This window comes from Schistocerca piceifrons, chromosome 7 (assembly GCF_021461385.2).
Source record: "Schistocerca piceifrons isolate TAMUIC-IGC-003096 chromosome 7, iqSchPice1.1, whole genome shotgun sequence".
Classification (NCBI taxonomy): domain Eukaryota; kingdom Metazoa; phylum Arthropoda; class Insecta; order Orthoptera; family Acrididae; genus Schistocerca; species Schistocerca piceifrons.
In genome coordinates, this window is record NC_060144.1 from 84539188 (window position 1) to 84565370 (window position 26183).

General features: G+C 46.6%; 1 protein-coding gene and 1 non-coding gene across 2 annotated transcripts in view; both read left to right on the forward strand.

The window, feature by feature from the left end:
- LOC124805452 overlaps window positions 1-26183 on the forward strand; it is a gene marked incomplete at its 5' end in the record, with an annotated part of 688368 nt that overhangs the window by 374564 nt on the left and 287621 nt on the right. The window lies entirely within an intron of this gene.
- Window positions 6753-6826, forward strand: Trnat-ugu. The gene has a single exon. It is a non-coding gene; the product is annotated as a tRNA-Thr (tRNA).

The following is a 26183-nucleotide window of genomic DNA, read 5'->3' on the forward strand; positions in this document are numbered from 1 at the left end:
ATTTTCTTTGTACCACGCTATCCGTAGGTATATATGGCAGAGCCGTTTACGCTAGAGCACTAGGGAAGAGCGATCTGTAGCCACGTCAACGTTAATGCTTACCAGTACCTCTTCCGCCATTACTACGAGACTTTCTTGAATAAATGCACCTTCAGTAAAATAAGATGAAAACGAACCATCAGAATCAGCAAAACGATGCAAACCCTTCCGTGCGAACCTGGAAATAGAAGCCATCGTGTGGATGCTGGTACGGTACTAGTCGCTTCACCCACCATCTCATCGTGCACTTTACGACGGGACGATGTGCAGTTTGCTCTCGCTGCCTCTCATATCAGTCTCTCTGTTTGCCTCTGAAGGTTCCGCGCTTCCAATAAGCTTCTGCCCTGCCCTATACCAATAGAGTCGGGATGACAGATATCGGCCTTCTGTGGGCAGTACAGGACACAATATTGTGGGAGGACATACACATTAAAATCCGCACAATCTCACTTCATATTTACCTGACAGGAGGCTGTGGATCATTTTCTATAGCTCCTGAAGTTTTCATGATCATTCTTTTGAATGGAGGCAGAATATTACAGACGTTCCAAAGGGTGTAGTAGTCGGACCAATCCTGTTCCCGTATTCATGGCGAGTCACCTAAGCCGTAACACCTCTTTTATTTCGTGAACAGTTCCTGATATCGAAACGAGGTTTCCGCCAAATGATAGTACGTTAAGGGGCATGTACTTTGATATGTAATAAAGAATCTGAACTCTTGTATCGATCGATATACTAAAGCAAGTACGACATTTTTCTTAATAGAATAATATACTGTTTTAACGATGTCCGAAAGCTCTTGAAAATACGATTACAGTGATATAATGCTTATTACGAGAGTCACTCCAAAAGAAGAAATGCACACTGTTTTTTTTTTTTTAAATCCATCTTTTATTCTACATGTTTGAAAGTTTTACAGTGTGTAGATACATCCTTTAGGAACAATATTTTCATTTCTACACATAATTTCTTTCAACTGCCTTACGACATCTTGGAACCAGCGCCTGTATACCTGCACGGTAAAATTCTGGGCCAAGCTGTTGGAGCCACCGTTTGGCAGCGTGTACAAGGGAGTCATCATCTTCAAACCTTGCCAGGTTAGGACTGCAAGGCGGGTGTTTCAGTGTTGTCCATCCGAGTTTTGTGATCGCTTTCATGGTTTTTTTGACTGACATGTGGCAGTGCATTGTCGTGCAACAGCAAAACATTCTACTTTTGCCGATGTGGTCGAACACGACTCAGTCGAGCTTGAAGTTTCTTCAGTGTCGTCACATATGCATCAGAATTTATGGTGGCTCCACTTGGCAAGATGTCCACAAGCAGGAGTCCTTCGGAATCGAAATACCCACAACTTTTCCAGCAGAAGGTGTGGTTTTGAAATTTTTTTTCTTGGGTGAATTTGCATTATGCCACTCCATTGATTGCCCCTTCGTCTCTGGTGAAAAATGATGGAGCCATGTTTCATCACCTGTCACAATTCTTCCAAGAGATTCATCTCCACCATTCTCGTACTCTTCCAAAAGTTCGCTGCTTACCGTTTTTCTTGTTTCTTTGTGAGCCACTGTCAACATCCTGGGAATCCACCTGGTACAAACCTTTTTTAACGCCAACACTTTCAGTATTCTGCATCCCAACGTTGCGTGACAATTCGTTCACTGCGATGCGTCTGTCAGCAGTCACCAATTCGTTAACTCTCTGCACATTGTCTGGAGTGTGTGCAGTACGAGGCCTGCCGCTGCGAGGACAATCATCACTATTGCTGTGCCGTTTTCATCAAGTAATCTGCTTGATCACCGACTAACTGTACTGCGATCGATAGCAGCATTTCCATACACCTTTTTCAACCTCTTGTGGATGTTTCTCACTGTCTCGTTTTCACAGCACAGGAATTCTATGACAGCACGTTGCTTCTGACGAACGTCAAGTATAGCAGCCACCTTGAAGACATGCTGTGACGGCGCCACTCACGGGAACAGGTTAAACTAAGTTTGAAAACAAGTGGGAAGGATGTATCTACACACTGTAAAACTTTCACACATGCAGAATGAAAACTGTGTTATTACAAAAATAGTGTGCATTTCTTTTGGAGTGACCCCACGTAATTTTGAGCTTGAAATTCTTCGCATAATAATCCGATAAATATTCTTAAGTTGAAAAGCCCGTCGGCCGAAATCGCCAATTGTGTTCTATTCACGCTCATGTCATTGTATTCAAGCCTTTCGACTGTCTACTCCTCGGCATAGCCGAACTAGCAGGAATCGTGTTATCTACCGCCAGATCATTTCTGCTTCAGCATATCTTGCGTGCAGACATGTACACCAATGGGGAGAAGTCAGACATGCTACTTTTATACGGCTAATGTCCAATAGATGCTGTCGAAATAGTAGTGGAAAGCTGTCTTACGAAACTCTAGTTGTTTCCACAACCTGGAAAAGTACGCACGTTTGAAATAGTGTATGCCGTAGTTTCATACATAGCTGACACTGTATCAACGTCGTATAGGAAATGAGCTTTTATGTTAGTAGCGCAGGCCTGTCTTGCTAAGACGTGACATGAGAGCACCGCGTGGTGGTGGGAACACCGCCGTAACCGACCCTGGCTGCACTGTTCTAAAATTTTAGTGCATTTCTCGGAATCTTTTGCGAAAGATTTCAACGTAAACACTAACAAGCTAGAGCTACTGAATACAGTTATCAAAATTATTCGGTTCCTTTTAAAAAATACTTGTTTAAGTATCTTGGCTGATACCAGAGTTCATAGCATTACCCACACATAATATTACGTGCCCCGCAGCATACAATCAACTGCTGAAAACCTCGTTTCGATATGTGGAACTGTGGAGAAAATAAAAGGATTATCACGTCTTTCGTGACTCACCCTGTATATTACCATCTACATTACGCTGATAAAACAGAAACCGTGATTTCTGCTGACGATTTGCTAACTAGATTTCCAGCTACCTTGACACTGTGGGTTTGTTAACGTGACTGAAAGTTCGTTATCCGAGTGAATTTGTCATGTGTAATACGGAAAAATGCGATCATCACGACACTGGTATTTAGTTGCACATGGTGAGACTGTAATGTTCCTGTGATAACTTCCATGAGCCTGTAGTGTCCGAAAACTAGTTAATGATGCGATAAATTGTATTAAATTTAAAAAATCTGTGTAAGTGCGAGTAGGGCTCCCACATCGTGGGTTCCGCACAAACTTAACTATTTATATAGACAGTCGTGGGTTCCGCACAAAATCATTTACACTCCTGGAAATGGAAAAAAGAACACATTGACACCGGTGTGTCAGACCCACCATACTTGCTCCGGACACTGCGAGAGGGCTGTACAAGCAATGATCACACGCACGGCACAGCGGACACACCAGGAACCGCGGTGTTGGCCGTCGAATGGCGCTAGCTGCGCAGCATTTGTGCACCGCCGCCGTCAGTGTCAGCCAGTTTGCCGTGGCATACGGAGCTCCATCGCAGTCTTTAACACTGGTAGCATGCCGCGACAGCGTGGACGTGAACCGTATGTGCAGTTGACGGACTTTGAGCGAGGGCGTATAGTGGGCATGCGGGAGGCCGGGTGGACGTACCGCCGAATTGCTCAACACGTGGGGCGTGAGGTCTCCACAGTACTTTGATGTTGTCGCCAGTGGTCGGCGGAAGGTGCACGTGCCCGTCGACCTGGGACTGGACCGCAGCGACGCACGGATGCACGCCAAGACCGTAGGATCCTACGCAGTGCCGTAGGGGACCGCACCGCCACTTCCCAGCAAATTAGGGACACTGTTGCTTCTGGGGTATCGGCGAGGACCATTCGCAACCGTCTCCATGAAGCTGGGCTACGGTCCCGCACACCGTTAGGCCGTCTTCCGCTCACGCCCCAACATCGTGCAGCCCGCCTCCAGTGGTGTCGCGACAGGCGTGAATGGAGGGACGAATGGAGACGTGTCGTCTTCAGCGATGAGAGTCGCTTCTGCCTTGGTGCCAATGATGGTCGTATGCGTGTTTGGCGCCGTGCAGGTGAGCGCCACAATCAGGACTGCATACGACCGAGGCACACAGGGCCAACACCCGGCATCATGGTGTGGGGAGTGATCTCCTACACTGGCCGTACACCACTGGTGATCGTCGAGGGGACACTGAATAGTGCACGGTACATCCAAACCGTCATCGAACCCATCGTTCTACCATTCCTAGACCGGCAAGGGAACTTGCTGTTCCAACAGGACAATGCACGTCCGCATGTATCCCGTGCCACCCAACGTGCTCTAGAAGGTGTAAGTCAACTACCCTGGCCAGCAAGATCTCCGGATCTGTCCCCCATTGAGCATGTTTGGGACTGGATGAAGCGTCGTCTCACGCGGTCTGCACGTCCAGCACGAACGCTGGTCCAACTGAGGCGCCAGGTGGAAATGGCATGGCAAGCTGTTCCACAGGACTACATCCAGCATCTCTACGATCGTCTCCATGGGAGAATAGCAGCCTGCATTGCTGCGAAAGGTGGATATACACTGTACTAGTGCCGACATTGTGCATGCTCTGTTGCCTGTGTCTATGTGCCTGTGGTTCTGTCAGTGTGATCATGTGATGTATCTGACCCCAGGAATGTGTCAATAAAGTTTCCCCTTCCTGGGACAATGAATTCACGGTGTTCTTATTTCAATTTCCAGGAGTGTATATAGACAGTTCATCCATCAATGGAATCGAGAGTTTCGACGATTTTTGACTGTTATCGATATACATACTGGCAAGATACCAGTCACAGGGAGTTAAAGAATTTTTAGAATGACAAAAAAAAATCCGTATAAAACAATTACAAATCAATTTTTCCTTTACTTTTACTCTGAAACATTACTTCTTGCCAAATTTGATGATTCTAGGTCAACGGGAAGTACTCTATGGGTTTTAATGAGTGACTTTGCTAGTATCAAAATATGTGACATAAATACCGGCATCTTGCGATTTCATTGACTTAAAACCTCATATTTACTACGCCGCCTAACAACTATATATATACACTCCTGGAAATTGAAATAAGAACACCGTGAATTCATCGTCCCAGGAAGGGGAAACTTTATTGACACATTCCTGGGGTCAGATACATCACATGATCACACTGACAGAACCACAGGCACATAGACACAGGCAACAGAGCATGCACAATGTCGGCACTAGTACAGTGTATATCCACCTTTCGCAGCAATGCAGGCTGCTATTCTCCCATGGAGATGATCGTAGAGATGCTGGATGTAGTCCTGTGGAACGGCTTGCCATGCCATTTCCACCTGGCACCTCAGTTGGACCAGAGTTCGTGCTGGACGTGCAGACCGCGTGAGACGACGCTTCATCCAGTCCCAAACATGCTCAATGGGGGACAGATCCGGAGATCTTGCTGGCCAGGGTAGTTGACTTACACCTTCTAGAGCACGTTGGGTGGCACGGGATACATGCGGACGTGCATTGTCCTGTTGGAACAGCAAGTTCCCTTGCGGGTCTAGGAATGGTAGAACGATGGGTTCGATGACGGTTTGGATGTACCGTGCACTATTCAGTGTCCCCTTGACGATCTCCAGTGGTGTACGGCCAGTGTAGGAGATCGCTCCCCACACCATGATGCCGGGTGTTGGCCCTGTGTGCCTCGGTCGTATGCAGTCCTGATTGTGGCGCTCACCTGCACGGCGCCAAACACGCATACGACCATCATTGGCACCACGGCAGAAGCGACTCTCATCGCTGAAGACGACACGTCTCCATTCGTCCCTCCATTCACGCCTGTCGCGACACCACTGGAGGCGGGCTGCACGATGTTGGGGCGTGAGCGGAAGACGGCCTAACGGTGTGCGGGACCGTAGCCCAGCTTCATGGAGACGGTTGCGAATGGTCCTCGCCGATACCCCAGGAGCAACAGTGTCCCTAATTTGCTGGGAAGTGGCGGTGCGGTCCCCTACGGCACTGCGTAGGATCCTACGGTCTTGGCGTGCATCCGTGCGTCGCTGCGGTCCGGTCCCAGGTCGACGGGCACGTGCACCTTCCGCCGACCACTGGCGACAACATCGATGTACTGTGGAGACCTCACGCCCCACGTGTTGAGCAATTCGGCGGTACGTCCACCCGGCCTCCCGCATGCCCACTATACGCCCTCGCTCAAAGTCCGTCAACTGCACATACGGTTCACGTCCACGCTGTCGCGGCATGCTACCAGTGTTAAAGACTGCGATGGAGCTCCGTATGCCACGGCAAACTGGCTGACACTGACGGCGGCGGTGCACAAATGCTGCGCAGCTAGCGCCATTCGACGGCCAACACCGCGGTTCCTGGTGTGTCTGCTGTGCCGTGTGTGTGATCATTGCTTGTACAGCCCTCTCGCAGTGTCCGGAGCAAGTGTGGTGGTTCTGACACACCGGTGTCAATGTGTTCTTTTTTCCATTTCCAGGAGTGTAGTTGTCCGAGAGAACAGACACCATCTTCACACACACACACACACACACACACACATATATATATATATATATATATATATATATATATATATATATAGTTAAGGCTCACGGCGATTTGACCATCTTATGTGCGGATGCACACACATTGCCTGAACTCTTACGGGAATGGGTAAAGCCGCGAGTAATGAGTGTGGGACAATAATTTGGAAATGTGGGTCTCACGGGAGGCGTGCCAGAGATAAGTCCTTGCAGTTGCCTTATCTTCTCTGTCCTCGGTGGCTCAGATGGATAGAGCGTCTGCCATGTAAGCAGGAGATCCCGGGTTCGAGTCCCGGTCGGGGCACACATTTTCTGATGGTGAAAGACTCCCACTCATTTAACACGTCAACAAACTTTCTTGAGGCTCAGCAGCTTATCTCCACCAATCAGCATGGTTTTAAAACTTCCTGGCAGATTAAAACTGTGTGCCGGACCGAGACTCGAACTCGGGACCTTTGCCTTTCTCAGGCAAGTGCTCTATTATCTGAGCTACCCAAGCACAACTCACGCCCCGTCCTCGCAGCTTTAATTCCGCCTTCCAAACTGTGAAGTTTGAAAGATAGGAGACGAGGTACTGCCAAGGTAGGAGACGAGGTGCTGGCGGAATTAAAGCTGTCAGGACAGGGCATGAGTCACACTTGGGTAGCTCAGATGGTAGAACACTTGCCCGCGAAAGGGAAAGCTCCCGAGTTCGTGTTTAATCTGCCAGAAAGTTTCATATCAGCGCTCACTCTGCTGCAAAGTGAAACATCGCATCCCAATATGGTTTTAGGAAGCATCGCTCGTGCGAACTTAGCTTGCTCTTTTCTCACATGATATAGTGCGAACTATGGATGAAGGGTAACTGGCAGAGTCCAGATTTCTAGATTTCCGGAAAGCGTTTCACACGATGCCCCATTGCAGGATGTTAACGAAGGTACTAGCATATGGAATATGTTCACAGATATGTGAGTAGCTCGAAGAATTCTTAAATAATAGAACCCAATATCTTGTCCTCGACGGCGAGTGTTCATCGGAGACAAGGGTATCACACTGGACTCGCATTCGGAAGGACGACGGTTCAATCCCGTCTCCGGCCATCCTGATTTAGGTTTTCCGTGATTTCCCTAAATCGTATCAGGCGAATGCCGAGATGGTTCCTTTGAAAGGGCACGGCCGATTTCCTTGCGCTCCGTCTCTAATGGTTCAAATGGCTCTGAGCACTATGGGACTCAACTGCTGTGGTCATAAGTCCCCTAGAACTTAGAACTACTTAAACCTAACTAACCTAAGGACATCACACACATCCATGCCCGAGGCAGGATTCGAACCTGCGACCGTAGCGGTCGTGCGATTCCAGACTGTAGCGCCTTTAACCGCTCGGCCACTCCGGCCGGCTCGTCTCTAATGACCTCGTTGTCGACGGGACGTTAAACACTAACCACCACCACCACCACAAGGGTACCATCAGTGATGCCCCACACAAGTGTGATAGAACCGCTGTTATTCTCTATATACATAAATGTTGTTCAAAATGTTCAAATGTGTGTGAAATCTTATGGGATTTAACTGCTAAGGTCATCAGTCCCCAAGCTGACACACTACTTAAGCTAAATTATCCTAAGGACAAACACACACACCCAATCCCGAGGGAGGACTCGAACCTCCGCCGGGATCAGCCGTGCAGTCCATGACTGCAGCGCCCTAGACCGCTCGGCTAACCCCACGCGGCGCCGAAAGATTCTGCTCCCCCAAACGTACATCACGCTTAAGGACCTAGAAGATAAGACACGAGAAATTAGGGCTCATACGGAGGCGTACAGAGAGTCGTTTACCGTTCGCTCTATTTGCAAGTGGAACAGGACGAGAAATGAATGAAGATACCCTCTGCCTTGCATCTTACGGTGGCTTGCGGAGTATCTATGTAGATGTGATACATGCTACATAGCCTTAAAACGTGTTGTGTACATAGTTCCGCGTAGTCAGCGCGTACACAACTTTCCCACTAGAGGGCGCCCCGCTAAGCACAACAGCGCAGGTGCAGCGCTCGTCCGTCTCCGCACTACGAGATGGCGCTGCCCTAGAGACGGACCAAATACTGCTTCCGCCGATCCGCGTATTAATATGTAACGCAGCCAATGAGATTGCTGCTAACGTACAACCTTTTCTTCTCGCGGATCAGACTCACGCAGTGATACCTAAACGCGCGAGGTATTATAACGAGTGTACAGACCTCCAATTAGTGAGTCTGCATTAGTCTACATTAGTCTGTACCAGTCTATAGTCATATCATATTCCTGTACATAGCCATGAAGATAAATGTATAGGCACTTAAAGTATCAGAGATATCTGAGAATAAGATTAACGTACCAAGAGCTGCTATTCTAAGCGTGCAAGTGGCATTTCTATCTTCTGACCTAACGGCAGAAGATAAACACGCCACGATAAGACCACGAGACATATTGCTGACACTCGCCTACTTCGTTAGAGCGACAAGTCAAATAATCTGATGGTGTGTGTACCGAAGGTCTTACAGTACGCTCACCACAAAACGTGTATATTTATTTTGAAACACCACGTATTAACGGCGCCGCGAACCGAAAAACTTTGAGAACCACGGCCGTAGAGCACCGATTCGCCTGCGTCCGTTGCATCTGAGCTCTGGGCGGAGAAGGCACTGCGCAGAACCAGCTGCGGTTATGTCGCCACATACCTCATAGCGCGCGTCCTTTTGTGCAAAAGTTATTCGCACAAAAAAAAAGGGAACAATGAAACTGGTACGGTTGCCGCGACAGGAAACATCCCGGGCCCGAAATATTGTCAGCCGCTGGCGCCCGGCGCGGAGGTATGTGGCGGCAGGAACGCCCGCGGGCCTTTACCGCGGCTGCTGCTGTGTGCTGCGTGCAGCGGAAGTCAATTGTGCCAGACAGGCAGCGGCGGCGCCTGCAATAGCTATGGCTGGCTGGCTGGCTGGCTGGCTGGCTGGATGGATGGATGGATGGGTGGGTGGGTGGATGGATGGATGGATGCGTGGAACGACGCCCGAGACGACCCGGCGGATTCGGGGCCCCGGCTCCAACATCGGAGCGGCTGCGCTGCCAATAAAGGACGCAGCTGCCTGCCTACGACGGCGTACGCGTTGTCGGTATGTGGCGCTGCAGCGCAGCCAGTTTGCTGCTCATCGTTATCCCACCGGCGGAAGCGGCAGCATACTTCTCTGCAGCGTAATAACTCGTGCCATATAGATGCCGCATGTCAACCTAATCCATTCATCCTCTGCGTCTCAACAGTGTGAAAAACAAAAAGAGTCAGGACAAGTACGAGAAGTACTCGCGCACCGAGGGGTTCGCACAAACTCGCTTATGTATATACGTAATTCACATGCTCTTTGGAACATAATTGTATAATTTTCCACACAGTTAATTTTTATTACCGTAATAACCAATGAATACAAGAAGAAATTGCCAACAAGTGAACAATTAATTGTTTTAAGGAGGTAGTTTCGCGTTATATACTTGTTTTCACTGTCAGTGATCTACACAATATGGTCACGATGAAAAAAATTCAATCTCTTACAATCGCGTAGCACAATGCCGAGTGTTGCCTTGAACGCTGTAAGTTCAAATGGTTCAAATGGCTCTGAGCACTATGGGACTTAACATCTGAGGCCATCAGTCCCCTAGAACTTAGAACTACTTAAACCTAACTAATCTAAGGACATCACACAGATCCATGCCCGAGGCAGGATCCGAACCTGCGACCGTAGCAGTCCCGCGGTTCCGGACTGCAGCGCCTAGAACTGCACGGCCACCGCGGCCGGCAATGCTGTAAGTGATTAATACAATGCACTACATTCGTAGCAGTACCTCAGCGTACCAGTAGGAGTCTCTGTCTTGCAATAGCGTCGGTGCTTTCATGCGAAATGCACTGGGAATTCAAAACAAATTAATAAAATCATGCTTTCAGCTAGAAACCACTGGCACTCGAAAAGTTACCTATCGTGAAATAGGAATGACTTTGACCATTTAGAAAATATTTCTCATAATTACAACCAAATTTATACAGGGTGAACAGTAATAAAACTGACAAACTGCAGGGACGGTTTCCTTACCGGAAATGCAGGAAGAAAAGTCCTACGAACATGCATCCGGAAATGTATGGCTGCGAAGATAGGTGGCGCTGACGAATGACGGTTCCCCTGATCACGCGCTTTGTGTTCGACGTGTGTTGCAGGCTGTGTAATTGACGCAGCGTACTCTAAGCAGCAAAATGATCCTGTATTCGTATCGAGAACAAGTCGAGATGGTGTTTGTGTACGGCCAAGCAGATGGAAACGGCCGAGAGGCAGCACGGCCATGCCAAAGCAAGATTCCTCACAGACACCAACCACATCACACAACATTTAAAGCCTTTTGGGCGTTTGTGTGGTCATGGATCCTTTCAGACCGACGAACGTGCAGGGAGGCGGCAGACTGTGCGTACACTATATTTTGAGGACCGGGTTGTACAGGATATAGAGACGAACCCTAGTACAAGCTCCAGGCATGTGGCCCGCCATCATGGTGTAATCCATTGCATGATTATGTGTAACCGCAATGGCAACCGCAGCTATCCCCATCACCTGCAATCCCGTGGAGGCCACTTTGAACGTGTGTTGTGACTTGGATGGGACGCATCTCTGCACTGTGTTCCGGGACGATTTGAAATTGGCTAATGGAAAATTGGATCTGGGAGTCGAAGTAAGCATTGTAAGTGTCGTGGTTAAATCCAGACCTTTCTTGAGTTAATCATGGAAAGCGGCCGTATGTCAATATTGATAGTCATACCTCCGACGCATCGAAATGTTACGTTTGCTTCTATTACAAAACATGCTGTCTATTACTTAACAAAGTGAAAATTACCTTGGGTCTGTAAGATTAAGGTTCAACCTCGCATTACGTTGCCATTACTGACAAAGCACAAGCTCGGATTGTGGAAGGAATTCGGCCATATCCTGTACGATAGAACGATCCCCGAATTTGCCCAGTGCTTCACCACTACGTATCCTCGACCAGCTGGAACAGTATTGTGCCTATCGAATACTTCTAGTGGGTGGGCAAAATACAGTAAAACTGGTCTGGACAATATTTCGTGCTGCCTAAGATAGGCACTCCAACTTATGTCATCTGCCACGACTGCGGATAAGGTAAGTTTGGTTGCCTATCTTAAGGTGCATTAAAGATTTTTCCGGACCAATTTTATTTTGCGTACCCCGTATAGTTGTGCCACGTAATGCCTTCGGATGACGGCGATATTGGATTTAATTCAGTTTCTTCACAATTCTGAAGATAATTTTGTCGTTTCGAATTCCTCCTTTTGTTAATCTGTCTGCAGCGCTGTGAAACTGAATTTTTACGTTAATCTGGATTTTGGCAGTGTCTTCTGTATCTCATACAGGCAATTGAGGTTTCAAAAACACAGAATTCCTTACAATTTTTTTTTAATTCGGAATATTTTTTTCTAATTTCTTGAACTTCTTTTCGATTCATCAACCTCTGAAGAGTACGTTTGCTCTTAACAAAATTTTGAAGAGTTTTATCACGTTTGTATTCGATTCTATCAGAAAAAACTCTCTAATTTCCTTTTTTCAGTTCTAAATGTGATGCTACGTTGTGCTTATCCGAAGACTGAACGTTTTAACCGTCGAAGCTGGGAAATTCAGGTGTGTGTGTTTCCAAAACCTTTCGAGGATTCATATTTTCGTCTATTAGTAAAAATTATTTCGACAAAAGTGCAACGTCATAGAGCTTCTAGCTTAAGTTTTTATTCTTTATTCATGAGTTAGATTCCTGTTTAAACGAGAAATGTCATTAGTAGCGAAGGAACTGCTCGGTTTCGTCACAAAGAAGGAAAAACTTGCAGTGCTATTGTTGAATAAATTATATGAACAACTGCCATAATTGACTAGGAAATCCGAAAGAAACTTAAATAACCGTCTCTGGTACTAACGAATGGCAGCGTCGTTGTTGAATAACTCAGTGGAAGATTTAAATTTTACCCTATCCTCCGTCAGCAAATACCCTGTTTCGTTGAATTTCACATAAGATTCCTTCTTGTTAGTTACTTTCTGTGTCGATTTCTGGGTCACTAAAGTGAAATTGATCACTGAAAGAAAGCATTGTGTCACTATTATTTGGACAGACAGCTCGCACAATGTAAATAGGTTACATCTATCTGGGAATGATGTTACGACTGGAAAGCTAAAGTCATTGACTGTGTGGCTGGTCCCGGCGGAGGTTCGAGTCCTCCCTCGGGCATGGATGTGTGTGTTTGTCCTTAGGATAATTTAGGTTAAGTAGTGTGTAAGCTTAGGTATTGATGACCTTAGCAGTTAAGTCCCATAAGATTTCACACACATTTGAACATTTGAACACTTTGGAAAGCTAAACTCAAACTTACCTAGTCAATTCTGAAATATTCTTTCGACGAACACCATTAACGTTCGCGTTACTATCATATTAGGGTAACTGATGAGGAGCAAATGGTGGTCGGCGCAAATGAGAAAGGAATACTACAAATAGAATTATCTAGACTATACACCGACTACTTGTGATCTGTTCGTCTTAATACTGAGAATAAACATTTGCGCTGTGTTATCTGGCCTTTCTTGCCACTTCAGACCGATCCAGGTAATACATTCGATTAGCATTCGACGGTTCAAATCTCCGTCTTTGCATTCAGATTTAGGTTTTTCGTTTTTCGCCTAATCTGCTTCGGGTGAATACCGAGATGATTCTCTTCAAAAGGACACCGCCGATTCACACTCCCGTATTTACATTTTCTAAGTTTGTGTTACGTCAACAGCGGCGTGGGCGTCGACGGGACGTTAATCTCTAATCTGCATTCCTTCTTTTTTCTACAGTTGAAATACCATTAAATCCTACCGTAAATAAGAAAATGAAACATATTTGCGTTCCTCCTAATATAAAAATGTCGAGTGATAGTATTTACACGTTAAGCTTGTCCTTTTAAGTCCTCGGTCCCGCCACCTCCACACACACACACACACACACACACACACACACAAATTCCTTTCAGCCAGTTGTGTGTAGTGATTTCCAGCAGGATAGTTAACACTATGTACTCGCACTGCGTTTCTACTTTTCACGTGAGAGCGACGTTAACCGGATTGACAAAGCGGGTGTACAGAGTCCACGCCAGCAAGTTACGGTCCTCGCGCGACGAGCTAATTACACAGCTGTTTGCAAGACCCTCGTCAGTGTTTGAGTTTGGTAATGAAGTTGACTCATTTTGAGGACACACAGATCCCAACAGAAAAGGAAGGCGCCCTCAACTCAGCCAGTGTCTGAAGCTATTAGTAAGAGCAGTTTATCCACTTGGTTTGGACATCATTAGCAAAGATTTTGCCTCAGTTACCATCCCTCTACCGTTATGTATGAATTTGCTTGTGAGACAGAAACCGTTTTTTTCTGTCAAGTACATTCGCGTAAAACAAGTTTTACTGCACATTATAACGTCTGCTTCTTTTATTTTCAAAAAATGGCAGGTAAAGAGCGGCAATCAGTCGTTGTTTCCGTTCTAACTTTATAAGAGGAAATTCAAATTTCGGTTGAAAATAGCGATTATCAATGCTAAAAATACAAGAAGAGCATAGTCAAAGCATAGTATAAGAAAACTGCAACTAGTGATGTGACCTATATCGCATTAAATTACGTACCAGTATTTCAGAGTTGTTATACATACTCTAGTACGTCTATACCAGTTGTTCAGGCTCTTGTCACAGTTCATTAAAGACTACCGTGTAATGAAGGCAGGCTTTGCAGAGAACACATCGGTTGGCTGTGTTGGGACCTCTATATGAACTACGTAGTATATAACCTTCCTAGTAAAGCAATTATGGCCTCTAATTAAGTTTAGAAGTTGCCTCGGAATAAAATAAAATACGGGTAAGATTACTGACATTGCTGCACTGACTTACTGCCACATTTAACAGCTAACATTAGAAGATATAAAAAAGCCAGAGTCACTCATTGTGAGCTAATTATTATAATTTTCTTTTTAATCTTTAAAAACGTAGTTAAAATCAGTTTCATAAAATTTAGAAGTAGCTGGGAGGCATATGATGTAAGCTGTTACTATTGAAACTGAATGTTTTTTCTTATATACACTCATGCTCATAAATTAAGGATAATGCTGATACATTGTGAAACACTGCTCTGGTGGGCGGTTTGCGGGTTTAAATCAGCTGGGGTATGACCATGCGATGCATCTGACCTGCAGTCGTCGCAGGTTGGCGCTGGCAGCATACCATATGCCCAGAGGTGTGATGGTGCATGTCAGAGGACAGTGCAGCGAGTAAGTATACAGACGTTTTCAGACGTGTTAATGGTGACTGTGTGTTGAAAATTGCTCACAGTAAACATATCGATGACGTTATGAGGGGTAGAATACTAGGGCGACTGGAGGCTGGTCAAACACAGCAGGTCGTAGCACGGGCTCTCCGTGTGCTACAAAGTGTGATCTCAAGATTATGGCAACCATTCCAGCAGACAGGAAACATGTCCAGGCGCGACAGTACGGGATGTCCACAGTGTACAAGACCACAAGAAGACCGATATCTCACCATCAGTCCCCGCAGACGGCCACGGAGTAATGCATATAGCTTTGCTTGGGACCTCACCGCAGCCACTGGAACAGTTGTCTCAGACACACAGTCTACTGACTACTGAACAGACATGGTTTACTCGCCCGGAGACCTTCAAGGTGCATTCCACTGGCACCTGGCCACAGTAGAGCCCGTAAAGCCTGGTGTGAGGAACAGAGTACATGTTCATTTGAACAGTGGTCCCAGGTTATCATAGCGTGTAAGCTTTCACGGCCGGCGTCTTCATTAATTAAAACTTCCGGGCTGAATTGCCGTGGTCCATATATAAAACTTCTTCTCCTTCCTGACGTTTCACTGCCGGCTGCGGGCAACATCTTCTGAGGTGAGTCGGCGACTGGCTGCTAGGCGCTGGTGGTCCCGCTTATACAGAGCGCTTAGATGGCGCCACCACTCATCACGTGCTTTCGACTTTAAAACTATCTCTGGCTAAAGTCGAAAGCATGTGACGAGTGGTGGCGCCATCTAAGCGCTCTGTATAAGCGGGACCACCAGCGCCTAGCAGCCAGTCGCCGACTCACCTCAGAAGATGTTGCCCGCAGCCGGCAGCGAAACGTCAGGAAGGAGAAGAAGTTTTATATATGGACCACGGCAATTCAGCCCGGAAGTTTTAATTAATGGTCCCAGGTTATGTTCACGGACGAGTCCTGGTATAGCCTGAACAGTGATTCTCGCCGGGTTTTCATCTGGCGTGAACCAGGAACCAGATACCAACCACTTAATGTCCTTGAAAGGGACCTGTATGGAGGTCGTGGTTTGATGGTGTGGGGTAGGATTACGATTGGTACACTACACCCCTGCATGTCTTTGACAGAGGAACTGTAACAGGTCAGGTCTATCGGGACGTCATTTTGCACCAGTATGCCTTTTCAGGGGTGAAGTAGGTCCCACCTTGCTCCTGATGGATGATAACGCACGGCCCCATCGAGCTGCCATCGTGGAGGGGTACCTTAGAAGATATCAGGCGAATGGAGTGGCCTGCCTGTTCTCCAGACCTAAACCCCATCGAGCACGTCTGGGATGCTCTCGGTCGACGTACCGCTGCACGTCTTCAAACCCCTAGGACACTTCAGGAGCTCCGACAGTCACGGGTGCAAGAATGGGAGGCTATACCCCAGCAGCTGCTCGACTACCTGATCCAGAGTATGCCAACCCGTTGTGCGGCCTGTGTACATGTGCATGGTGATCATATCCCATATTGATGTCGGGGTACATGCGCAGGAAACAGTGGCGTTTAGTAGCACATGTGTTTCGGAACGGTTTTCTCAACTTATCACCAATACCTTTGACTTACAGATCTGTGTCGTGTGTTTTCCCTATGTGCCTATGCTATTAGCGCCAGTTTTGTGTAGTGCCACGTTGTGTGGCACCACAATCTGCAGTTATCCTCAATTTATGAGCATGAGTGTACTTTATCGTCGTGACGAAGTATGTGACTCATATTACGTATTAAATAGTTCATGGATGGCGCCAGATATCACCAAGCTAGATGATTGGGGTGGTTTGACATTCCGCAACGGATGTAGAGAGTAATGATTCTCTGTGTCACTTCATATAGATTTTTAATTATAAGTACAATAAGATAAGATACTGAATTGCTGTTATTAACAATGTACAAGTATGTAAACCAACATAACATGGAGAAAGTTACGTACCTTAAGTATTATAACCGTAGTACTCGTACTGTAAAGCGTCAATGGTTGCTACATAATGACGAGAAGTCGGGACCTGTTTCGTACCCGTTGAATCGTATTTTGCGCTGCTTTCATGTTAGCAGTTTCCAAATAATTCCTAAAAAAGCGCATTTTTCATAATGACTTCATCATTAATAAGGTTGCAGCTAACATTTTTCTGATGACGAAAGCTGTCCAACTCTTGTATGAGGTCGAGGAACCTGCCCTTCTCACCCTTACGCAGCGACATCACAGCAGTCTTCAAAGTCGGCAACCGATGTCTTGTTGTAAGTAAATTAGCAGTCATACTCGATCTTTCCGTGGCAGCCTTTCTTTTCGACGAAATGTGTTCCACAAACTTAATTTCCACTCTCCTCCCAGATTTGCCAGCCTAAAAGACCCCACTGTCTGAGCAGTCAGTTTTATGAACTCCAGGAGCATGGAATAAATTTTTTACGTCTACCGTATTTTCCTCAAGACGTATTATCAGTGTACCATGGCGTAGTGGTAAATGCACTGCGATCGCATTCCTTGGGTCCTACAAGTAACTCCCAGTTACTCATGCGAACACAAATGATTCCTTCAACCACTGCACAGCGATTATTCACTTGCTTACCTTCCTGAATACCAGTTGGCTCCGTGCCCAACGACCACTGCATCATGAGCTTTGTTTATGTTTCTTTCTTCGTCCTCACTTTTTCACGCCTCTCGGGGCGGCCAATGATGAGTTGCCTGGGGCGCACTTAGCCCTGACCAACGAGGACTGCTAGACTCTTTGGTTCCGTATGGCAACTCAGTCTCCCTAAATAACTAGCGCCTTGGAGAACAGAGTGGTTACTAACGTGGACGTGGATTACTTATGAATGTGTTGGCCTTCCCCAAAACACCAATTTAATTGAAAATACATATCTAGAAAAAGAAAGCACACTAGAAAACTGTCGTAATTTCGAATTACATTCATTGTATTCCCGTCCCCGCCCCCCCCCCCCCCAAAAAAAAAACTAAGCATGTAATGTTTTGTATATTAAAGGAAGGAATTATGGCTGCCCTTAAAAAACGGACGACATAATACGTATTTTAGCAGAGAGGTTCGCGTAGTGTAAACAGCTACATCGTAGGTAATGCTCTTCATAAATCGACTAGCGAAAAAAAAAAATGTCGTTCAGCGGACCTCTCCCCTTTCACAAAAAGCTATCTTTTTCATGAATATGAGTGTAGATACAGTATTCCTTAACAACGTAACGTATGACAGTGAATATATGGGAAGTACGCCTTTGTAGGAGGCTGGGTATGATATAATGTCGGACGGAGTCTGTCGAGATGGGGAAAAAAAGCGACCCGGCCTCGTAAACGTCGGAACGAATAGCGTGCCGTTCTTTTCGCCACGTTGGAAGAGGTTAGTATCGTCATCGTATCTCTTAAAGATTTCGTGCCGTACGTTTTGAGCTTCCGGAACCTAGTCACATAAAGATGCTGCTTTGCATTGTTGTTCTCTGTGAATTCAGAGTTCTTGCACATCACACGTGAAATTTTACAAATCAATTTTTTCATGTCTCTTATTTTTCAGTAGGGTAAATTACGTCCCATACATAGAAACGACGTCCATTCAAGAACTCCTAGACCATATTGTGATAGCACTGATAACAGATGAAAACTCCGCCCTCGATACTATTTCTTCTTGAAATAGGAGTGAAAAAATCATTGGATGATCAATATCGTTCAGGGTATGCTCTGAAACTGTTACATTCTTTTTGGCAGTGTTTAATGACTCGTGTCCGCTGCTCATAGTCTCGTGGTAGCGTTCTCACTTCCTGAGCATGGGGTCCCGGGTTCGATTCCCGGCGGGGTCAGGGATTTTCCCTGCCTCGAGATGACTGGGTGTTGTAGTGTCGTCTTCATCATCATCGTTCATCCCCATTACGGTCGGAGGAAGGCAATGGCAAACCACCTCCGCTAGGACCTTGTCTAGTGCGGCGGTGCGTGTCTCCCGCATCGTTCCCCTACGCTCTGTTACGGAGTATGGGACTTCATCATCATCATCATGATGCGTATTGTGTGTGTTATCGAAGGGTTCTTTTGGAATCGATCAACCAACCTGCTCTACACGTGTGTGCATATCAGATATGTCTCCAGTTGTGTCCTATTTACTTGAGGCACGGAAAATATGTCCGAGGCGCCAGAAATTCTACGGAAAACTTCTTTCCTCCAAGCAGTCATAACGTTCTAGATAATAATATGATCTGGAGCCATACAACACTGGTCTGTCATTCTACGCGTGGGTCTGCTCGCTCTCTGTAAACGAGGGAGGCCTGCGCTCTTTTGCATGTAAACAGGACTGTCTGCTGTGAAAGGAACTGTCGATTAACGGAAACTTGGAAGGGGAGAATTCCGGAGCGTGTTAAGTGCAAATTCCCGTGCGAATGACATCGTGGCGTGGTCTGTTCTTCCCTTTCAGTAATTTCAATTGTTTTTCAAAATCAGGAATGCTTATTTGTGTATCACCCATTCGTGACTTCGTATGGCTGTCAAACGTAGGTACGATAACAGGACGCTAATGCGTGAAAGAGTTTTGAAATGCGCGATTTAATATTTTGAATTCCTCTCTGTTTTGTAGACTTGCCCACGAGAGACTAGAGGGAAGGTGTCAATATGTTCATTGACATTTCGTAAGAACAGAAGTTTCAGAGTGCGGAAATGTGTAGACTTCCCCCTTTGGCTTCTTACAATTTGGCAAGTAGCGATTAAGTTTTACGTGACTCTTTCTCCACATTCTCTTTCCCGAGGAGAGGGTAAGGGTTTCCTTTTCCGCAACTTTCTCCAAATGTTGTTATTAACCAAACCAAGGCGGGTCTTTGCTGTCTTCCATCAGCTTCTTGGTACGTATTTGTCTACACAGTGCAATGTATGGTGGTTTGTGCGCCTTGACCACAACTCTTCGGCGTTCGTCAGATTCTAAAGGTTAAAAACGGTGTTAATGACTATCAGTTCTACGAAACACACTCTCTTCTTATTAATCGAACATATAACAGCGTAATATTTCTTTCACGACGCTTTCGAAAAATTGTGTCTTTTTGTAGCCGAAAGGTCTAGAATACTTCTCTCATCTGTGGACTGCAGACTAATCATTACGGCAGTCGTTTTGAACCCGTTTGTTTTTTCCGCCGGTAATGTGTGTGTAGTTTTCCCAGATGATGAAGGGCAAGTACCTACTTAATGTACGGTAAAGGTCTTTCCGTGCTATCGGATTCAGGACGTCTTTTAACGACTCTGTCATTGGCTGAGTGAATTTGGAGTCTAGGGATTGTGCGTGTGTATTGTGTATTGGACTGGGGATCTAGAATCGATGGAGAGGTTTCAGTGGTTCACAAACCCACAACAGACCACAGCAGTCCACCCACCTCACCGCCGCCCCACACCGAACCCAGGGTTATTGTGTTATTGTGCGGTTCGGCTTCCAGTGGAGCTCCCGGGAACGTCTCATACTAGACGAGTGTAACCGCAAAGTTTGCGTGGTAGAGTAATGATGGTGTACGCGTACGTGGAGACAGTGTTTGCGCAGCAATCGCCGACATGGTGTAACGGAGACGGAATAAGGGGAAGCAGCCCGCATTTGCCGAGGCAGATGGAAAACCGCCTTCACCCACACACAGGCTGGCCGGCAGACCGGACCTCGCCACTAATCCGCCGGGCGGATTCGTGCCGGGGACCGTCACGCCTAACCTCTCGGGAAGCAGCGCGTTAGACCGCGCGGCTAGCCGGGCGGGCTGAGTCTAGGGTTACTAATCTAAATCCACCACCGCCACTACCGACCCTTACTCCTGTCCACGTGAGGTCAGTCGGTCTCATGTGGAAAAACAGACTCATGGAACCCTTCCCGATTTCAAACTCGTCACTTCCAGTTTGGACTTCCGGGTCACCGCTCCAGCAGCCGAGAGTTTAAATTCTTGTGTGGCCACGCATATTTAAGTTTGCTCTGGTATTCCCTAAAACCTGTTAACGTAAATGCTGACATAGTTCCTTCCCTATCCTCCATATCACGTGCCCGTTACTCGTTTACAAGTGTCCCATTGTCGTCAGTACAATAAACCTAATATTCCTTTCTTTCTCCAGACTTTCGAGTCCAACCAATCAAGTTCAGGTACCCTGACTCAACCTGAGTAACATTGGGTCCAGTGGATCACAACCGCTTGAGCACTCATTTCACAAGCGACTGTCTGCGCGTCCTTGTCGCACAGGGAACTCCGGTGATGTTGGCGCCACTGCTTGTTACCTGTTGGCGAGTCGGTCACGGTAGTTGCAGTGCGTTTAGCACTGCTTATCCTCGTTATTCGGCCGATATTAACCGGTGCAGTCACGTCACGTTAACTGGTGCAGTCACGTCACGCTTTTAGATCCTCGTGCCCTCCAAAAGTGTCGACACCTGTAAACAAATCCGGTGTGGTCGGCGAGACGGACAGAGGTAACGTGGTTCGGTGGCGCATTATTTGTGTGGATACCGAAACTAGAGTTTCCCATTCATCTTCTTACGGCGGGTCCTCGCTCGATCATTACCGGAAATTGTACCGTATATCAGTAACTTCTCCGTTTGCCGTAATCTGGCAGTCCAGTGATCAGTGCCCATAATATTAACCTGTAATGTTAACATAAAGATGTCTCGTTTCGAAATCTTGATCGTCTTGAACAGTTACGAATGTCCGAATTTTCTGGGAAACCCCATTTCAAACTTCCTGGCAGTTTAAAACTGTGTGCCCGACCGAGACTCGAACTCGGGACCTTTGCCTTTCGCGGGTAAGTGCTCTACCATCTGAGCTACCGAAGCACGACTCACCACCGGTCCTCACAGATGGTAGAGCACTTGCCCGCGAAAGGCAAAGGTCCCGAATTCGAGTCTCGGTCGGGCACACAGTTTTAATCTGCCAGGAAGTTTCATATCAGCGCACACTCCGCTGCAGAGAGAAAATCTCATTCTGGAAACATCCCACAGGCTGTGGCTAAGCCATGTCTCCGCAGTATCCTTTCTTTTAGGAGTGCTAGTTCTGCAAGGTTCGCAGGAGAGCTTCTGTAAAGTTTGGAAGGTAGGAGACGAGATACTGGCAGAAGTAAAGCTGTGAGGGCCGGGCGTGAGTCGTGCTTCGGTAGCTCAGATGGTAGAGCACTTGCCCGCGAAAGGCAAAGGTCCCGAGTTCGAGTCTCGGTCGGGCACACAGTTTTAATCTGCCAGGAAGTTTCATATCAGCGCACACTCCGCTGCAGAGTGAAAATCTCATTCTGGAAACCCCATTTATTCGACAAGTGGCATTAAACGAGCAAATCAATAAGTTAACCCCGTGGATATAAGCGCTAGTTCAGTGAAGATCAATGGAAGCTGTCATATTTGAAAGTAAGTAATAAGCGGAATCGCAACTCGATCCATCGGTTGTACGATTACCACTCGCAGAGAGGTGTAACTGTTACACTGAAACCTAACTATTACCTCGAGGTACGTAAGCTTGCCACCTGATCGACCAGGAGTCTTCTAGACATTCGCCACATGTCGACAATCACAAACAAAACAATGGTCCTTCAGTAATCAGGTATGGCAACGGCCTGATATCGTTGCAACCAAGCTCCAATCTCGATGTACACGCTGATCTTCCTCATGTTGCGTTGCTCAACTACTCCATGTACAACGATAGAAAAAAAATCACAAGACCAAAAAATAATTCATGTAGAATAATAAAATTTCGAGAATACATTTGGCTACGTAACCTATTTAAGTGGTTAACACTGCAATGTCACAGGATCATGGAAGCCTGAGATGTGAAATGCTGGCGCCGGCCGCTGTGGCCGAGTGGTTCTAGGCGCTTCAGTCTGGAACCGCGCGACCGCTATGGTCGCAGGTTCGAATCCTGCCTCGGGCATGGACGTGTTTGATGTCCTTAGGTTAGTTAGGTTTAAGTAGTTCTAAGTTCTAGGGGACTGATGACCTCAGATGTTAAGTCCCATGGTGCTCAGAGCCTTTTGAAATGCTGGAACATTAATAACAGGTGTAACCGCCAGAATGTTGAATGCAAGCGCGAAAAACGGACATGCACTGTGTTGCACAGGTATCGGATGTCAGTTTGTGGATGGAGTTCCAAGCCTGTTGCACTTGGTGGACTAATACAGGGGCGGTTAATGCTGGAGTTATCGTCCAATGATGTCCCAAACATGCTTGATTGGAGACAAGACTGGTGATTGAGCAGGCCAAGGCAACATGAAGACACACCATAGACCATGTAGGCTTACAATAACTGTACCTGTGCGAGCGCTATCCTGTTGCAAAACAACCCCTGGAATGCTGTTCGTGAATGGCAGCACAACAGGTCGAATCACCAGACTGACGCACAAATTTGCAGTCAGAGTGCGTGGAATAGCCACAAGAGTGTTCCTGCTGTCATACGACATCGCACCCCAGACCATAGCTCGAGGTATAGGTCCAGTGTGTCTAGCACGAAGATAGGTTTGTTGCAGGCCCTAAACTGGCCTTCTTCTAACGAACACACGGCCATCATCGGCATCGAGACAGAACCAGCTTTCATCAGAAAATGCAACAGACCTCCACCGTGACCACAAATGAGAACTCATTTCACAAGCGACTCTCTGCGCGTCCTTGCCGCACAGGGAACTCCGGTGATGGCGCCGCTGCTTGTTACCTGTTGGCGAGTCGGTCACGGTGGTTGCAGTGCGTTTAGCACCGCTTAGCCTTGTTATTCGGGCAGTGGTCTGGGGTCAGAGGAATGCACGTTAAAGGGCGTCTGGCTCAGAGCAGTCCTCGAAGTAACCGATTTGTAGCAGCTCTATTTGTTTCACTAAGGTGCCAACTACTGCACAAATTGCTGACGCAGATGCACTACGATGTGCAGGGTCTAATGCCGAATACGATAGTCTTCCCTCTAAGTAGCGCCACTTGGGCGGAAGCCTGATTGTTCTTCCGACCGTTTATTTTCGTGACAACGGCCGCCACTAATCGTGTACAGTGGCTACGTTCCTACCAAGTTTTGCTCTGATATCCCAAACGGAACATCCAGCTTCTCGTAGCCCTATTACACGACCTCATTCAAACTCAGCGATATGCTGATAATGACATCTTAGTCGCCACAAAGGCATTCACCACCTCCAATCTCAAAGGTAAATAACGCTCACGACTGCTGTAGCGAGTATACAGGGTGGTCCATTGATGGCCGGGCCAAATAACTCACGAAATAAGCGTCAAACGAAAAAACTACAAAGAACGAAACTTGTCTAGCTTGAAGGGGGAAACCAGATGGCGCTATGGTTGGCCCGCCAGACGGCGCTGCCATAGGTCAAACAGATATCAACTGCGTTTCTTTAAAATAGGAACCCCCATTTTTATTACATATTCGTGTAGTACGTAATGAAATGTGAATGTTTTAGTTGGACCACGTTTTTCGCTTTGTGATAGATGGCGCTGTAATAGTCACAAACATATGGCTCACAATTTTGTACGAATAGTTGGTAACAGGTAGGTTTTTTATATTAAAATACAGAACGTAGCTACGTTTGAACATTTTATTTCGGTTGTTCCAATGTGATACATGTACCTTTGTGAAATTATCATTTCTGAGAACGCATGCTGTTACAGCTTGATTTCGTGTAAATACAACATTAAAGCAATAAATGCTCAAAATGATGTCCATCAACCTCAATGCGTTTGGCAATACGTGTAACGACATTCCTCTCAACAGCGAGTAGTTCGCCTTCCGTAATGTTCGCACATGCATTAACAATGTGCTGACGCATGTTGTCAGGCGTTGTCAGTGGACCACGATATCAAATATCCTACAACGTTCCCCACAGAAGGAAATCCGGGCACGTCAGATCCGGTGAACGTGCGGGCCATGGTGCTTCGACGACGAATCCACCTGTCATGAAATATGCTATTCAATACCGCTTCAACCGCACGCGAGCTGTGTGCCGGACATCCATCATGTTGGAAGTACATCGCTATTCTGTCATGCAGTGAAACATCTTGTAGTAACATCGGTAGAACATTACGTAGGAAATCAGCATACATTGCACCATTTAGATTGCCATCGATAAAATGGGAGCCAATTATCCTTCCTGCCATAATGCCGCGCCATACATTAACCTGCCAAGGTCGCTGATGTTCGACTTGTCGGAGCCATCGTGGATTTTCCGTTGCCCAATAGTGCATGTTATGTCGGTTTACGTTACCGCTGTTAGTGAATGAGGCTTCATCGCTAAATAGGACGATTGCAAAACATCTGTCAACGTCCCGTAATTTCTCTTGTGTCCAGTGGCAGAACAGTACACGACGTTCAAAGTCGTCGCCATGCAATGCCTTGTGCATAAAAATATGGTACGGGTGCAATCGATGTTGATGTAGCATTCTCAACACCGACGTTTTTGAGATTCTCGATTCTCGCGCAATTTGTGTGCTACTGATGTGCGGATTATTCGCGACAGCAGCTAAAACAGCTGCTTGGGCATCATCTTTTGTTGCAGGTCGTGGTTGATGTTTCACATGTGGCTGAACACTTCCTGTTTCCTTAAATAACTTAACTATGTGGTGAACGGTCCGCACACTTGTATTATGTCGTCCAGGATACCAAGCAGCATACAAAGCACACGCCCGTTGGGCATTTTGATTACAATAGCCTTACATCAACATGATATCGACCTTTTGCGCAATTGGTAAACTGTCCATTTTAACACGGGTAATGTATCACGAAGCAAATACCGTCCTCACTGGCGGAATGTTACGTATTACCACGTACTTATACGTTTGTGACTATTACAGCGCCATCCATCACAAAGCGAAAAAAGTGGTCCAACTAAAACATTCATATTTATTTACATACTATACGAATATGTAACAAAAAATGGGGGTTCATATTTAAAAAACGCAGTTGACCTATGGCAGCGCCATCTAGCGGGCCAACCATAGCGCCTTCAAGCTGGACAAGTCTGATTCTTTTTTCGTGAGATATTTGGCCCGGTCACTATCAATGGACCACCCTGTATAAAGCAAATCTGATTTGCATCCTAATAGTGGCGCTGCTAGGGCCTCTCTTATGTGTCTGACGCTAAGTCTGAGTAGACATTATCTTTCAGATATAGAAACACGCCTACCAACTTTTGTTTATATCGCTCAGCTCCTCCTTGGTGTTGCGATTTTTTTCCGTCAGTATATTACTCGGCACGTTTCTACTGCGAGCTTCAGTAGCGTCGCCTGGTTATTCGTGTACAGGAAGCTTTGGTCTGGCTCACGCCGTCGTGAAACGGAGCCCTGGGTTATATTCCCCCTCCGCCCATCACTTCGGAATTATAACGTTTCTGCGTTT